This window comes from Saimiri boliviensis, chromosome 6 (assembly GCF_048565385.1).
Source record: "Saimiri boliviensis isolate mSaiBol1 chromosome 6, mSaiBol1.pri, whole genome shotgun sequence".
Lineage (NCBI taxonomy): Eukaryota > Metazoa > Chordata > Mammalia > Primates > Cebidae > Saimiri > Saimiri boliviensis.
In genome coordinates this window covers 41,025,249-41,042,655 of record NC_133454.1, presented here as the reverse complement: position 1 = coordinate 41,042,655, position 17,407 = coordinate 41,025,249, and the positions used below count along the sequence as shown (strand labels likewise).

The 17,407-nt window shown below is 33.4% G+C and overlaps 1 protein-coding gene across 1 annotated transcript in view; it reads left to right on the top strand.

The window, feature by feature from the left end:
- The window catches only part of LOC141584941 (uncharacterized), a 410,771-nt gene extending 395,129 nt beyond the window's left edge, over positions 1–15,642 (top strand). The window contains exon 6 of the mRNA XM_074401915.1: positions 9,541–15,642. The gene's annotated coding sequence lies outside the window, so the exon portion shown is untranslated. The remainder of the gene's footprint in view (positions 1–9,540) is intronic.
- The last annotated feature ends 1,765 nt before the right edge of the window (positions 15,643–17,407 follow it).

The window sequence follows — 17,407 nt, the reverse complement described above, 5'->3', positions numbered from 1 at the left end:
CACCATGATAAGTTTTCTCTTGTGACCAATGCACAATTTAACTTCCCTCAAGTCTGTTAGAGATAAAAACACTTTCCTAGAGTTTCAATTATTTGTGCATATTCTTAATTGCTTCCAACTATAGCCAAGCTTAATCTGGATGAACCTGCACATAGAATTAGAAGAAAAATAAGAACTCCAAGTTCATTAACTTGAAAAATGTAATGTAATCTGTATATATATTTTGTCAAGCTCATACCAAACTTAGCATTAATCATTTCAACTTTCTTGAAAGTAGCTGATGGACCAAATAGAATCTCATTTTTTACAACATCAATGATGTTCTTTTTCCTTTCCAAGCAGAAATGTATGAAGTGACTTGCTTTACTGTAGAATATCATTCATAAATGATCTTTTACATTTAACATAGCACAGTATGTTTTCAACATTTTCCATTTTGAATTGGTATATATCAAATGGGTTCAAAGATGATGCAGCAATGTCCACATTGTAAAGTATAGAAGCCTTCTTAACTTCTAGTCTCTTTCATTGTGTGGTACTTTAATTCTGGTGAGTTGTTGCTGTTGTTGGTGTTGGTGGTGGTAGTGTGTGTGTGTGTGTGTGTGTGTGTGTGTGTTTATGTGTTAGGAAAAGGAACCTTAAAAAATAGCAACTGCTTCAGATGGAAATGTGGGCAGAAAAAAAATCATTAGTGTATGGCAGTTTCTATATTCCCTTGTTTTTTACTTCGTAACTATTGCTAGAGAAGGAATATACATACTATATTAGTTTCCTACTGCTCTCTTATCAAATAGCAATAAACCTGATAGCTTAAAACAACATAAATTTATTATATTACAGTTCTCAAAGCCAGAAGTCCAAAATCGATGTGTCAGCAAAATTACACTCCCTTTGAAGGCTATAAAATAGAATCTTTCCTTACTTCTTCCAGATTCTGGTGGCTTCAGCCTTTTTGACTTGTGCATTTATAACTCTAATCTTTGTCATCTTATTCACATGGCATTCTTCTCCTCTGTTTCATATCATCTCCTCCTCTGAATTACTCTCTCTCAAAATCTTTAACTTAATTCCATTTGCAAAGACCATTTTTTCTAGACAAAGTCACATTTACGTTTTTCAGGTATCAGAATCTGAACAGATGTTTTGAGGAGGACCACCATTCAATCCACTACTATTCAGGCCAAAAGCACAAGCATATAGCTAGAGAAAAATCTTATCTACTTCTCTGTGTCTGACAACCACATTCCTGATTCATTTCCTTATATGGATATTCTGATTACATAAGAAAATAATTTAAAATATAATCAACTGCTGCTTACCTTCTCTTTTTCTGAGGCACACAGCGTCTTGATCCTTCTACTTTCCAAATACACCTCTTTGTATCGTTCATGAATCGCTTTTTGCTTCATTCTTTCCGTTTGTCTTTCTGTTTTTTTTTTTCTGTCTTTGGTGTATAGACTTTACTGTAGCTAGAAAGAAAAGAAAAAAATGTTTCAACTGCATGTATATTACCTACAGCTTCAAATACAAATCACGCTGTAACCAATTTTTTTAAACAGGGAAAGGGGTAGAGAATGTTCTGGTATGTATGTGCCCAGTGCGGCCAATTAAAAAAAGTGAGACTAACAGAGAAATAAATTGACACAAAATAAAAGAAGCAAAATGACTTACAACTTGTTTGAAAAATACATGCTGAGCTAAAAAGAGATTTGTGTCAGAGAGAAATTATGTCAATGCTAGAACTGGAGAATAAGGAGAAATGATTGCAAGGAAAATAAAATCAGGATAAATCATTTGGCAATACTCTTCCAAATTATTTGAAGAATTGAGAACTTTATAATTAGTAAGTCTCTACCTTAGTTGCTAAGTATATATGTAGATAGTTTTTTTCATTTTCAGAAGCATTTATTGAGTGCCGACTGTGTACTAGATACTTTTTAGTATATTGAATTTGTTATAAATTCAGAAAAGCTATTGTGTTGGATTTTAGGTATATGTGTGGTAACCCAGATCTGCAAACTCTCATTTCTCTGTTTTACTGTAAACAAGTAAAACAAATAGGCAAACAAAGAATTCTCAACTGAGTTTCATAAAAGTCAAATTATACTAAATGGAAACTGTACTTGAATGGTTTAAGATGTTTGGAAATTAGTTAAATGTCAAAATAGTTTTTGCACACAGTGTGCTTTTAATAAAGGTTAGGTAACTGTGATAATGCTGCTGAGGATCAATAAATAGACCTTAATATTCAAAAATAATATGGTTGTGTTCTCATACTGAAGTATGGAAAAAAGTTATGATTAGTATAGACATTTTTTATTACCATGGATGTTATATAAATTTTTTTAGAATTTACTGAAGCTATAACAATCAAAAGTGTTTCCAAAAAGTTCTTATTCACATTCTAAATTTTCATTAAAGTCATAGGAAGCTTCGTATAACCCTTAAGATTTTACATTTCGGCTCAAGTAATATGCACATAAAATCTGACATTTTCCAAAGAAGAGAAAAATTTCAGTCAAAGGTTGATATACCCTTTTTTTCACCAATTTTTTTCTCTGTTCTTTACATTCTTATTCCTGTTTATATTCATGACAATCTCCCATTTCACTGGCATTTCATAAAAAGAACCCAAGAATTTCTTAATGAATGCCTTTGCTATCTCTTTAATTCTTTGAAAATTGGGCACTTCCATTCTGAGCATTTAATAAACTTCTAAGCCAATTATCTCTCTTCGTCTCTAAAAACATAAGTATAAACGTTCTGCTTTCAAAATCATAGTTCTCTCTAAGCACACTTGCTATATCTTCACTTTCTGTGCATGAATATCAGATTAGGGCTCATCAAAAGCGAGCTCTATTTGAAAAGTAATTTAAAAGCCAACTAGCATCATAACAACACAGTTTAGCTTGCATCTTTCCTTCCTGCTCAGAAAAGTTAGAAAATAACAAAAGGTGACATTTGTTACTTGTGTTTAGAGCCAAGGGATCTCCAGGAAGCATACTTGATAAATTTATGTAATGCCAGAATCCTGACAAGAGATTTTTATTAGTTAGCCTCAGTAGCTCTTGCCCAAGAGTAGCAGAAGTACATCTCTCTGTAACACATACTTCTTCAATAACCCTATTAGGTAATCTTAATACTATTTCCCTGTACTCTGGGAGGCTGTACTTTTGCTAAAAAAAAAAAAAAAAAAAAAAAAATCCGTTGACGTAAATAGCTTTTATTATGTTGAGATACGTTCTGTCAATACCTAGTTTATTGAGGGTTTTTAGCATAAGCACTGTTGAATTTTGTCAAAGGCCTTCTCTGCATCAATTGAGATAATCATGTGGTTTTTGTCTTGGGTTCTGTTTATGTGGTGAATTACGTTTATAGACTTGCGTACGTTGAACCAGCCTTGCATCCCTGGGATGAATCCTACTTGATCATGGTGGATAAGCTTTTTGATGTGCTGTTGCAATCGACTTGCCAGTATTTTATTGAAGATTTTTGCATCTATGTTCATCATGGATATTGGCCTGAAGTTTTCTTGTTGAGTCTCTGCCGGGTTTTGGTATCAGGATGATATTGGTCTCATAAAACAATTTGGGAAGGATTCCCTCTTTTTGGATTATTTGAAATAGTTTCAGAAGGAATCGTACCAGCTCCTTTTTGTATGTCTGGTAGAATTCGGCTGTGAACCCCTTCTGGACCTGGGTTTTTTTTGGGGGTGGTAGGCTCTTAATTGCTGCCTTAACTTCCGACCTTGTTATTGGTCTATTCATGGTTTCGACTTCTTCCTAAGGATATGAACAGACACTTTACAAAAGAAGACATACAGGAGGCCAACAAACATGAAAAAATGCTCATCATCACTGGTCATTAGAGAAATGCAAATCAAAACTACATTGAGATATCATCTCACACCAGTTAGAATGGTGATCATTAAAAAATCTGGAGACAACAGATGCTGGAGAGGATGTGGAGAAATAGGAACACTTTTACACTGTTGGTGGAAGTGTAAATTAGTTGAACCATTGTGGAAGACAGTGTGGCAATTCCTCAAGCACCTAGAAATAGAAATTCCATTTGACCCAGCAATCCCATTATTGGATATATATCCAAAGGATTATAAATTGTTCTACTATAAGGACACATGCACACAAATGTTCATAGCAGCACAGTTTACAATAGCAAAGACCTGGAACCAACCCAAATGTCCATCCATGATAGACTGGACAGGGAAAATGTGGCAGATATACACCATGGAATATTATGCAGCCATCAAAAACGATGAGTTTGTGTCCTTTATAGGGACATGGATGAACCTGGAAACCACCGTTCTCAGCAAACTGACACAAGAGCAGAAAATCAAACACCACATGTTCTCACTCATAGGCGGGTGTTGAACAATGAGAACACATGGACACAGGAAGGGGAGCACTACACACTGAGGTCTGTTGGAGGGAAATAGGGGAAGGACAGCAGGGGGTGGGGAGTTGGGGAGATATAGCATGGGGAGAAATGCCAGATATAGGTGATGGGGAGGAAGGCAGCAAATCACACTGCCACGTGTGTACCTATGCAACAATCTTGCATGTTCTTCACATGTACCCCAAAACCTAAAATGCCATAAAAATTATTTTTATGGCATTTTAGGTTTTGGGGTACAAGTGAAGACAGCCATACAAACAAACATATATGTGGCAAGGATGAGAAATGAATTCTAGCTAGGGCATAGATTGTAAAAAGCCTTGAAAGCCATAGTAAATGAGTTCATTGTTCATTGCAAAAATAAAGTTTAGAAATCAAAAGATGACTTGAGGATGAGTGTTCAGGGAAGATGTTATTGTTATGTTAGAAACTAAATCTGCAAGAGTCAGGATCCATAGAAAGTGAGCCACATGGTGAATGGATTATGCATTCTGTTAGATCACAGATGGCCATGGAAGGCTCCACCACCACAGTGGGGTTAGTATCATTCTTTTACACTGAGGCCTGTTTGGGCCATGAACTTCACCTGCTCTTAAAAAAAGAATCCATTCTGTGCTAGAGAAAAGAAATGTGAAGGGCAGAGATATCAGTTAAGAAAGGAAGTAACCCAGGTTGGAACCTATAATGTCCAAAATACATTAGTGGACGTTGGAATGGGAAGGTAGAATTGGAGATAAAGGACATTTGACTCTAGAACCTGTAGGGCTTAGTGATAGATGGATTAGGGGAAACACATAAGAGGAGGAATGATCCCAAGATGACATGAAATGGGGATTGCAATTTAAGAGACTTGTGTTGTCAAACTTTGTGAACTATTTTAACAGGAAAGAGTCTTTTCTAGCTTATTTCCTGCTTCTTCCCCTTGAAGTTGCCCACAAATGAAGTTGCCAAATGTAAAACTTTCTTATTTATAAGGCATGACTGAACTATGAATTCAATATTAAAACATAAATGAAATTATTCTTTATTTAAATGTTAGATTTCTAATAAAGGCTTAACCCAAAATTTGGCATGAGAAGGGTTCATTAGGTGGTAAACCGCATGAAGACAGCAATAATATCTGCTTTTCAACAATATCTGCTATTTAATAAGTGAATGTGGCACATATACACCATGGAATACTATGCAGCCATAAAAATTGATGAGTTTGTGTCCTTTGTAGGGACATAGAGGAACATGGATGAACCTGAAAACCATCATTCTCAGCAAACTGACACAAGAACAGAAAATCAAACACCACATGTTCTCACTCATAGGCGGGTGTTGAACAATGAGAACACATGGACACAGGAATGGGAGCATCACACACTGGGGTCTGTTGTGGGGGGACTAGGGGAGAGAGAGCAGGGGCTGGGGAGTTGGGGAGGGATAACATGGGGAGAAATGCCAGATATAGGTGATGGGGAGGAAGGCAGCAAACCAAATTGCCATGTATGTACCTATGGAACAATCTTCCATGTTCTTCACATGTACTTCAAAACCTAAAATGCAATAAAATATATATTTCAAAATAAATAAATGAAAATATTCTAAATCTCAAAAAAAAATCCATTGGCATTTTAACTTAAAAAATAAATCAGAATTTATTGACTGTATGAACAGCTTTGAACAGACCACCAAATGAAGAGAAATCAATAAGTAGAAGCACAATCTGTATTTTTGGAAATGTATTTATAACTTAAAATAGGTTAAAAATATTGCAGTATTTTTAAAATTTACATATGGCTCATCAGAATCTCATTATTACCCATTGTCTGCTGGAAAATACACTTCTTTATTTCTTTGTAGGATTCAGAGCTATTTCTGGATCTCAGCTATAAGGCACAGGCTGAATCCTTCATATTCTTTCTGAAACTTGGGTTGGTTCAAGGCCAAGATGTTCAGAGGAATTTCTACTAATCTTATTTTAGTCCTGTCTTTGTAAAAGGCCATGAATTATCTTAATAGAATATCAGTTAAGCAATAGTTTAGTGAGATCTGAGCTTTTACTTTAATAACCCATTTGAAGGAAAATACAAGTGTAAAGAAGTAGTCTTTTTGAGTGGTTCAGATCATATGCTCTGGACTCAGACAATCCTGATTTCTAATTCTCACTCTAGCTATTGGTAGTTATGCAACTTTAATAAACCTACATAACCTTGCTCACAGATTTATTTTTCCATTTCTAAAATGAAGACATGAAATCTCATACTCTCACAAGATTATTTTGACCATTAAACAAGCTCATACTAAAATTCTTAACACATTATAAATATTAACTAATATTAAAAATCTAGTTTATTCAAGAATAATATTTTGAGAGAACTTTGCTTTAGCCCTTGACATGACATGACTTTCTGTACACTTCCAGGAAATCAGTAATAATAGGTTAATAAATGAAGAAACTAAAATACAATTATTTGAAAGAGATAAACATAGAACTCCTCTTTGATTAGAAGGATTCTTCCAGCACCTAGAGTAGAAACTTCCTTCTTCAGCAGAGTAGCGTGGCACAACTATTATCTTGTGATTTTTAAAATCTTAAGTGTTATTATTTGACTTTTAAAACAAGCATATTTTAAAAATATGTTAGAAGGGGAACAAAACTAGCAGAGCTGGGTGATATGAAAGTGACTTTAAGAGCTAGTTGTTTAAAATTTTGCAAGAAAATACATATTCTTTTGCAATTATTCCCTGGAATGCACACTTGACCTATCTTTTCTTCAAACGAGGTTATTTTGGGCAGACTGCTAGCATCTGATAAATGTGTCCTATGAGTAATTTACTATTTGTAGGACTAACTGGACAAACACAAAGGACTTTTAAAAAAAGCAATCAGTTGTTTCTGAGTTATTTCATGATCCCAAACTGGAAACATCAATTAATATGTTAAAGAGCTGCTCTTTATTTCTACTTCTATGTAAATAATAAAGCAATATATCTCTGGAAGTATATAAACTATTTTTCAATAATACATAATTTAATTTTGTTCCTATATTTGTGTCCTTCACACTTTGTGAAATTTACCAGCAAATGCATTATCATTCACTTTAATAAATTTATCCCACGATTTTAGAGGAGCATAGGGCAGCTCTAGTTTTCAAAAAGTAAAAGAAAAGCAAGTGGCCCTCTGGCCTAAAGGTAGCTATGTAAATGTTAGCAAGCAGAGTTTAAATGCTTGGCATTTATCCAACTAGCCAGAGGATTCTGTATCTTCATCATTAGATATAGAATAATCTTAAAAGTCATAAGAAAAATCCCCCAAAGTCTTATATCCCTTCCTTTAAAAATATGTCATTGAGTGTACCATATGGTACTTATATAATTTTTAAAAAATTTTATTAGTTTGATCTAAGCAGAAACATTCTGATGTATATGGGTACAGAATATGGTTAAAATGATCGAACTGTGTCTGAGGCAAAGTTATTTAAAAAAAAAAAGCATGCTTGTAAATTCTTGTAGGCCTGTGCAACCAGGTAGAACATTTTATGGCTAAGATCTTAAAAATACATTTTAAACAGAGAGAGATATATATAGAGAGAAAATAGTGACCAGGGAACCAAATTATACTAGGACATTTTATTTATGTGCAGAGCTAATTTCCATATTTTCATTTCCAGTTACAATTAATATTGTTTTAGATATGTGTGAAAATAATATATTAATAAAAATTAATGTATGCTGGCAAATGAGATAAAAAAAAAAAGAATCCCTTCTATAAAAACACACATCTCCACTTCTAGAAAAGGTTAAGATAAAATTTAAGGCATTAAAAAAATTAGCTTTTTATCTTCTTTTAATTATTAGACTGTCTCCAGAATTCAAAATATATTTATGGAACTATCAGGTTGATTCCAAAACTTAATTTGTCTCTAATAAGTTGATCCAATATCTTTTACACTTTTCATCTAAAAATAATTATAGGTTATATGTGTTTATATCTTTAATAGCAAGATATAATGAAGTAAATTTTTTATTCATGTCAGCATCATAGTTAGTCCAGATAGTTCCATGGAGGCAGAATGGCTTCAGTTCCCAGACCTCAGTATATACACTTTCCTTTTGTTCTTCATTTTAGTCTTGTTTAATGGTTAACAACCTTGAAATTCAGAAGAATCACCAGAGAGATACATGCTACACTATGCTATTTAACTTTACAGACAATTTACAGGTTACTCAAGGACAATTATGGTTAGTTGTATGCTTTTTGCCTTTCCAATACAAATTTAGATTCTGATCTCTAAAGAACTGTGACTCCTCTCTAATTGTACCATGACATAGCATGTTTATTGTATCTTTTCAAAGTAAATCCTAATTTCAACATTTTAATCCAATTTATTAATGTAACTGAAAACAAGGAACAAGTATTTTATGTGGTACTTGTAAATAACTATAAGTCTTCAAGCATTAAGAAAAAGAAATAAAGCTTGTATCTTTGCTTAGGTTTCCAATTTTAAGATTTCATTTCACAAAACTTTCTTTTCTCCAGTGCTAAATGCAATTCCAAATTATTAAGAAAAAAAGCAATATAGATGAAACTCTCTGCTAGGAACATAGTCCTCAAAAAAGACCAATGGCAGAAAAAGTCATAGACCCAATTTCTATAAATAATTTCCAAAAAGCTACTTAATATAACAGTAAAGACTGGTTCAGATGTCTGTGTTTGGCTGACCTGGTAACTCTCCCAGTAAATATAGACATTAGATGATGATTCATTATTATGGCAGTTGGGAGATTTCATCTTCTTAAATAAGAATCCCATTTAAAAACAAATTAAACCAGTTTTTTGTCTGTCTCATTCTCTCAAAGCCAGGACTACTCTAAAGACTTGTAAGAGAGAAGACAAAGGTTCTGTATTGATATGATTTGGCTCCAGGCCAAATATCATATGGAATTATAGTCCCTCCATGTTGAAGGAGAGGCCTGGTGAAAGGGTGGTTGGATAATAGGGATCAATTTCTCCATGCTGATCTTTTGATAGTGAGTGAGTTCTCACAAGATCTGATGGTTTGAAAGTATATTCCCCCATCACTCTTTCTCTCTCTCCTGCTCCGACATAGTAAGATATGCTTGTTTTCCCTTCAGCTTCTGCTGTGACTGAGTTTCCTGAGGCCTCCCAGTCATGTTTTCTATTGAGCCTGCAGAAATGTGAGTCAATTCCACTTCTTTTCTTCATAAATCATCCAGTCCCAGGTAGTTCTTTATTACTGTTCGAGAATTGAGAATCGACTGATACATGTAGTTACTTTGTAATCAAAAGAAATTATAAGTAAAACACCATTCAGACTTGGCTCAACAAAGATGAAATTGTTAGTTTATAAATCTCTCAGAATATCTACAGAACTTTTATGCTAACCTGTAAACTACAAAACACTGATGGAAGAAATAAAAGAAGATCCAAATAAATGGAAAGACATAACTTGTTTACAAATCAAAAAATCCAGACAATAAAGATGTTACCTTCAAATTTTTATGTATTATATATAGAGGTATTAATATATGAACATATATGTAGATAGATGTAAATACAATGTTTTATGCTATTCCTATGAAAACCCCAGCAAGATTTTTCTGTAGATACAGACAAGATTATTCTGAAATTTGGTTGGAAACAAAGGTAGTAGAGTAGTTAAAACAATTTTGAAAATCAGGGGAAAATATGAGGAATAATTCTAAGTTTCAAGACTCATTCTATAACTATAGTAATCGAGATTGTGTATTATTGGCAAAGGGGTTGATACATAGATTAGTGGAACAATAAAGAATCCAGAAATTGTTTTTATAAAGTACAACCTTTTTTTCAAGATAGAAAACCAACTAAATAAAGGTAGAAGATCATTTTCATTAAATGGTTCTGAAACATTGGACATTTATAGACAAAAATGCGTTCATACATATGTACATACATAAATACATATATGTATACATAAAAATTTTACAAAACAGGCCTTTAGCAAGCTTTAAAGCTTATACAAAAATTCACTCACAATGGATAAGGGGCCAACTGCAAATATTAAACTATAATACCTTTAGAAGATAACAAAGAACCTATAATTCCAGCACTTTGGGAGGCCGAGGTGGGTGTTGAGTGCAGGAGTTCCAAACCAGCCTGGCCAACATGGCAAAACCCTGTCTCTACTAAAAATAAAAAGCAAATAAATAAATAATTAATCAGGTGTGGTGGTAAATGCCTGTGATCCCAGCTACTTGGGAGACTGAGACATGAGAATCACTTGAACCAGAGAGGCAAAGATTGAAGTGAGCCGAAAGCTGCCACTGCACGATAGCCTAGGTGAAAGCAAGACTCTGTCTGAAAAAAATAAATAAAAAAGATAACATAGGAGAAAATTTTTGGGATGTAATTCTGTGTGAATATTTATTGGGCATAAACCCACCTATAAAAATATAAGAAAAAAGTAACAATCCAGACATCATTAAAATTTAGATCATTTATTCTGCAAGATCATTAAAATTTAGATCATTTATTCTGCAAGACTGCTCAGAAGGATATAATGACAAATTGTAGACTGTAAGAAAATATTTGCAAACCACGCATTTGTCAAAGGACTTATGCCTAGAACATATAAAGAACTCTAAAAATTATACAATAGAAACAAACAAACAATTCAATTAAAGTGAGCAAAAGCATAAAGGAATGCTTCTACCAAGAGCACATCAGATGGAAAATAAGCACATAAAAAGATAATTAATATCAGTGTCCATTAAGAAGAATGTAAACTATGATCACCATGAGATAATCATTACACACTTAGCAGAATAGTTAAAATAAAAAATACAGAATGTGGAAGAACTGGATCTCTTATACATTGCTGATGAAAATGTAAAATGGATCAGTCAGACTGAAAAATATTTAGCAGTTTCTTAAAAATTAAATCTCACTTATCATAGAAATGAGCAACTGCACTCTTGGACATTTCAACAGATTATAAGTCCATTTTAGGCATTAAACACTAAAAGCTTATTGATTGCCACAGTTTAAGAATCGGAAGATTTAGGTGGGGATGGCAAAGGTGTATCTTTAAAACAGTATAATGAAAAATAACTTTGCAGTGATGAACTGGTCTTTACTGTGTTGGTTATAGAACTCTACATGTGATGGATTGACAGAGAACTATACTCCTCCTTAAACACACATGCTCTATCAATGCCAATTTGCTAGGGAGCTTTGATATTTTCTATAATTTTGTAAGGTATAACCATTTGGGCAAACTACATAAAGTGTACAGGAGAAATCTCAGTACATTCTGCTGCAACTTCCTGTGAATCTGTAATTCTTTCAAAATGTTTCAAAATGTTAAGTTCTAAAATATGTTCTATGAAATAAAGTCATTAAGAGGAACTACACACTGTAGTTTAGCTTTAAGAGTCAAACATATATTATTAAATTAAAGTATCCATTGTGTGCAGTGAAGAAAAAAATGTTTGGGTTAGGACCACATTTCCCAAACCTTTTGATTAAAGGACACAAATTGAGCATTTCTCCTGTAAGGAGAAAATGGTGACTAGCATATACAGCCCATGTCTGAAGAGAAACTTGCTTCTGGAAGAATGTATGGGGAAATTATAAAACATGAGGAAAGTCATGACTTGTTCATTTAGTTAACAGAATTGAATAAAAAAGAATGAAAAATAAAGTTTAAACCATTTTTTTATGAAATGTAAAGTAGACACTTGGTAAAAAGGACACTTAAAAGGATAGTCTAAACTAGACCTAAAAGTGAAAATGGTAGAAGCCTTTGGAGAACACAAAAATATAAATAAATGTGCTCTAGCTATCTATACAGACTCAATTATGTTATCCTGTTTTTAGGAAATAGGGGTTAGCAGTATTTTTCATAGTGCTTCCTGAACAAGTTGGTTTTCTACTTTGTGATTTTCGTGATAAAATAATTTCAGTTATTATGAATCTGCATTTCTGTTTCCTATATAAAAAGCATAGAAGATTGTATTCCATGGTTTCCACAGCCATTTTTCTTACAGTGGCTTCCATTTAGTCAAAAAGTCTACCTTGTTTGAAATTTTACATTTCCTTACATATAAAAGAGTGTTCCAACTGTATAACTAGGTACAATTTTAAAAATTCACTTTAAAGTCTTGACTAAAAATATGCCCCAAATTTAGAAACAATAAATTTTTTAGAATGTGCTTGAAATTATTTTTAATATTAAATCAATATTTGGGTACACTTTAAAACATTTTACAGGATCAGTATGAAGACAAAATCGATTAGATAATTTTAAATTAAATATAGACTATTTCGATGTGATAGTCTAGAAGAGTCTGCATTATTAATTGTAATCCTTTATACTTATAACTAGACTCTTTTTTTCTTTAGGAGTTTTAGGTTCACAACAAAATTGAGCAGAAGGTACACAGATTTCCTAGATAGCCCCTGCCAGCTTTCCCATATACCAAATACACAGCTTCCTCTGTTATCAACATCCTTCACTAGAATGATGTATTTGTTACAACAGAATGAACCTACTTTGACACATCATCACCCAAGGTTGCTAGTTTATATTTGGGTTCATTCTTAGTGTTGTATATGAAATAGGTTTTGACAAATATATAATGACATGAGGACCAGCATGGTATCAATCAGAGTAGTTTCACAGCCATAAAAATCCTCCATGCTCTGTATTCATCCCTCTCTCCCCTCAGCACCTAGCAACCAATGATTTTTTTTTCTGTCTCCATAGTTCTGCTTTTTCCACAATGTCATATTGTTGTATAATATATTACATACCCTCTTCATATTGGATTATTGCACTTACTAATAGGTGTCTTCCTCAATGATTTTTCATCTCTTATCAGTGATTAATAATAGTGCATTTTCTGGATGTATCAGAAAATGCACTATTATTTACTTATCCATTCACGTAATGAAAGACATCTTGCTTTCCGCCAACGTTAGAAAATTATGAGTAAAGCTACTATAAACATCTGTCTGCAGGTTTTTGTCAAAATGTCTTCCAAAGTGGCTATACTATTTTGCATTCCCACCAGCTAAGAATGAGAGTAACTGTTGCCCACATATTTGTCAGCATTTGATGTTGTCAATGTGATGAATTTTAGTCATTCTAGTAGGTGGATAGTTTTATCTCTTTGTTTTTTATTTTAATTTGCAATTTCCTTATGAAATATGATGTTAAAGCATTTTTTCATATACTTCTTTGTTATCTGTATATCTTCTTTGATGCTCTGTCTCAGATATTTTTCCTATTTTTAATTGGGTTGCTCATTTTAATTATTGCACAGTTTGTTTGAACAGATTTTTTTTGTTATTTTAGATAACAGTCTTTTATAAGACACATTTTTTTTTGTTGTTGTTGTTGTTTTTTGTTTTTTTTTTTGTTTGTTTTTTTTTTTTTTTTTTTTTTTTTTTGACACGGAGTTTCGCCCTTGTTACCCAGGCTGGAGTGCAATGGTGCGATCTCGGCTCACCGCAACCTCCGCCTCCTGGGCTCAGGCAATTCTCCTGCCTCAGCCTCCTGAGTAGCTGGGATTACAGGCATGTGCCACCATGCCCAGCTAATTTTTTGCGCTTTTAGTAGAGACGGGGTTTCACCATGTTGACCAGGATGGTCTCGATCTCTCGACCTCGTGATCCACCCGCCTCGGCCTCCCAAAGTGCTGGGATTACAGGCTTGAGCCACCGCGCCCGGCCACATATTTTTTGCAAAATAAAATTCTCCCAGTCTGTAGCTTGTCCTCTTATTCTCTTGACCATTAGTACATTTTTAGAAATTTATTGTTGTTTTAAAAATAAAAGATTAATGTTTAAAAGATCTTTCTAAGTCAAACAAAATGTCTACAACTAATTGAAAAACATATTAAATTTCATGAAATGCTGCAGCATTTTTATGCATGACTTTTTTACAAAAGTTTTTATTAAAGAAGCAACTAATGGGAAAAAGACTTGGTGTTTTGTTGTGTCTAGCTAATTTCTTCTGTCCTTATTTGTTCCTTCCTATATTCTTCTTATTAAAAACACACATACACACAAAACTTTACTTCTTTTGTGATTTTGCTTATTTGAATATGAATTTTCAAAATAATAAACCAATAATCGCAGTATAATTTATTTAATCTTCCTTTGCATTCACTTTCATATATATCATCAATGAACAAGTGAAATTTGAAATATAAAAACAAGATCCTTTACATTAGAACCCCCCAAAATGAAATAATATATTTTGGTATAAATCTAACAAAATATGTACAGGATTTATACATAGAAGGAACTGCAAAAGTCTGATGAAGCAATCAAAGAAGATTTAAATAAATAGAGAGAGATTTTATGTTAATGCCAAGAAGATTCAATATTCTCAAGATATCAGTTCTTCTCAACTTGATCTATAGATTCAATGTAATACCAATGAAAATCCCTGCAAGTTATTTTATGAATATTAACAGATTAATTATAAAGTTTATGTGGAGAGGCAAAAATCCTAGAGTAACCAATTCAATACTGAAATAGATCAAAGATGGAGAATTGACACTACTGAATTCAAGACTGACTGTGGAGCTCCAGTAATCAAGATAGTGTTTTGTTGGTGAAAGAATAGCCAAATAGATCAATGGAAAATAATAGAGAGGTCAGACCTACAAAAGTATAGCGAACTGATTTTTGATGAAGGAACAAAATAATACAATGAAAAAAGGTACTCTTTTCCACAAATGATGCTGAAACAACTGGATATCCAAGTGCAAAAAAAAAAAAGTCTAGAAACAAACCTTGCATCCTTCATCAAAATTAATGCATAATTGATCATATGCCCAAACATAAAAATATAAAATGCAAAACTATAAAACTCTTAGAAGGTAACATAGGAGAAAAACTAGATGCCTTTGGGTTTAGCAATAAATTAGTAGATACAACACCAAAGGCACAACCAATGCAAGAAATAATAAACTGGACTGACAAGAAAATAAAAGAAGACTCCACAGACTAGGAAAAATATTTGCAAGACACATATCTGATAAAGAACTGTTATGTAAAATATACAAAAAACAAAAAAAACTCTTTTCAAATTCAACAATAAGAAAACGAAAGAACAGACCAAGTGGCTATGTTGTTGAGTATCTTCCTATTTAGGATTAACACGAAATAAGACAAAGCAAAAAAAAAAAAAAAAAAAAAAAAACCAAAAAAAACCCTCAAAATTAGACAAAGATAATTCAGTGTCTGGCACAGCTGAGGTAATTTTAAAGTAATTAAATAAAATTTTAGCATGAAGAATCTATATTTATAAAAGACATTAAAAAGTAGTAAAATCTCCATTTCTGAAAAAGTTTAGTCTTTCTCTATACATACCTGCCAAGGATGTTGTAGAAAGAATGGAGTTATAACTTGATGACACCTACATTCTTATTAGATGCTAATGAGTTTCTCTCTCTCTCTCTGTCTCTGTCTCTCTCTCTCTCTCTCTCTCTCTCAGCAGCTGTTAAAAAATAAAAAGGTCAGCAAAACTATATAAAACCCTAAAAAAAAAAAAAAAAAAAAACCTAGGAAACATCAATCTGAACATCAGCCTTGGCAAATAATTTATGCCTAGGTCTCCAAAAGCAATTGCTACAAAAACAACAATTGACAAATGGGATTTAATTAAATAAAAGAACTTCTGCACAAGCAAAAGAAACTATCAATAGAGTCAACAACCTACAGAACGAGAGAAAATATTCACAAACTATGCATCTGAAAAAGATCCAATATCCAGAATCAATAAAGAACTTAAACAAGTCAACAAATAAAAAACAAACAACCCCATTAAAATTTGGGCAAAGGACATGAGCAGACATTTCTCAAAAGAAAACGTACATGTGGCAAGCAAATATTAAAAAACTTGTCATCGGCTGGGCGCGGTGGCTCAAGCCTGTAATCCCAGCACTTTGGGAGGCCGAGGCGGGTGGATCACGAGGTCAAGAGATCAAGACCATCCTGGTCAGCAAGGTGAAACCTCGTCTCTACTAAAAATACAAAAAGTTAGCTGGGCATGGTGGTGCGTGCCTGTAATCCCAGCTACTCAGGAGGCTGAGACAGGAGAATTGCCTGAACCCAGGAGGCGGAGGCTGCAGTGAGCCGAGATCGCGCCATTGCACTCCAGCCTGGGTAACAAGAGCGAAACTCCGTCTCAAAAAAAAAAAAAAAAAAAAAAAAAAAAACTTGTCATCATCACTAATCATTAGATAAATGAAAAACAAAACCACAATAAGATGCCATCTCACATCAGTAAGAATGACTATTATATAAAAGCAAAAATGCAACAGATTACAGCGAGGCAGTGGGAAAAAATGGAGCATTTATGCAGTTCTGGTGGGAATGTAAATTAGTTCAGGCACTATGGAGGCAGTTTGGAGAATTCTCACAAACCTTAAGACAGAGCTACCATTAACTCAGCAATTCCACTACTGGGTGCATATTCAAAGGAAAATCAATCATTCTACCAAAAAGACACATGTACTCATATGTTTATTGCAGCACCATTCATAATAGCAAAGGTATGGAATCCTCTAAGATGCCCATCAATGGTGGACTGGTTAAAAAATAAATGTGGTACATATACACCATGGAAAACTATGCTGCCATTAAAAAAGGGTGAAATCATGTTCTTTGCAGAAACATGGATACAGCTGAAGGCCATTATCCCAAACAAATTAACACAGAAACAGAAAACCAATTTTCACTTAAAAGTGGAAGATAAATATTGAATACACATAGACACAAAGATGGGATCAGCAGGCACTAGGAATTGCTTGATGGAGAGGGTGGAAGATGAGTGCGTGTTGGAAGGCTACCTATGTGTTACTACGGTCACTTCCTGGGTGATAAGAGCATTCATATTCTAAGCCTCATTGACACACGATTTATCCATCTAACAAACTTATACATGTATCTCCTGAACCTAAAATAAAAGTTAAAAAAAAATAG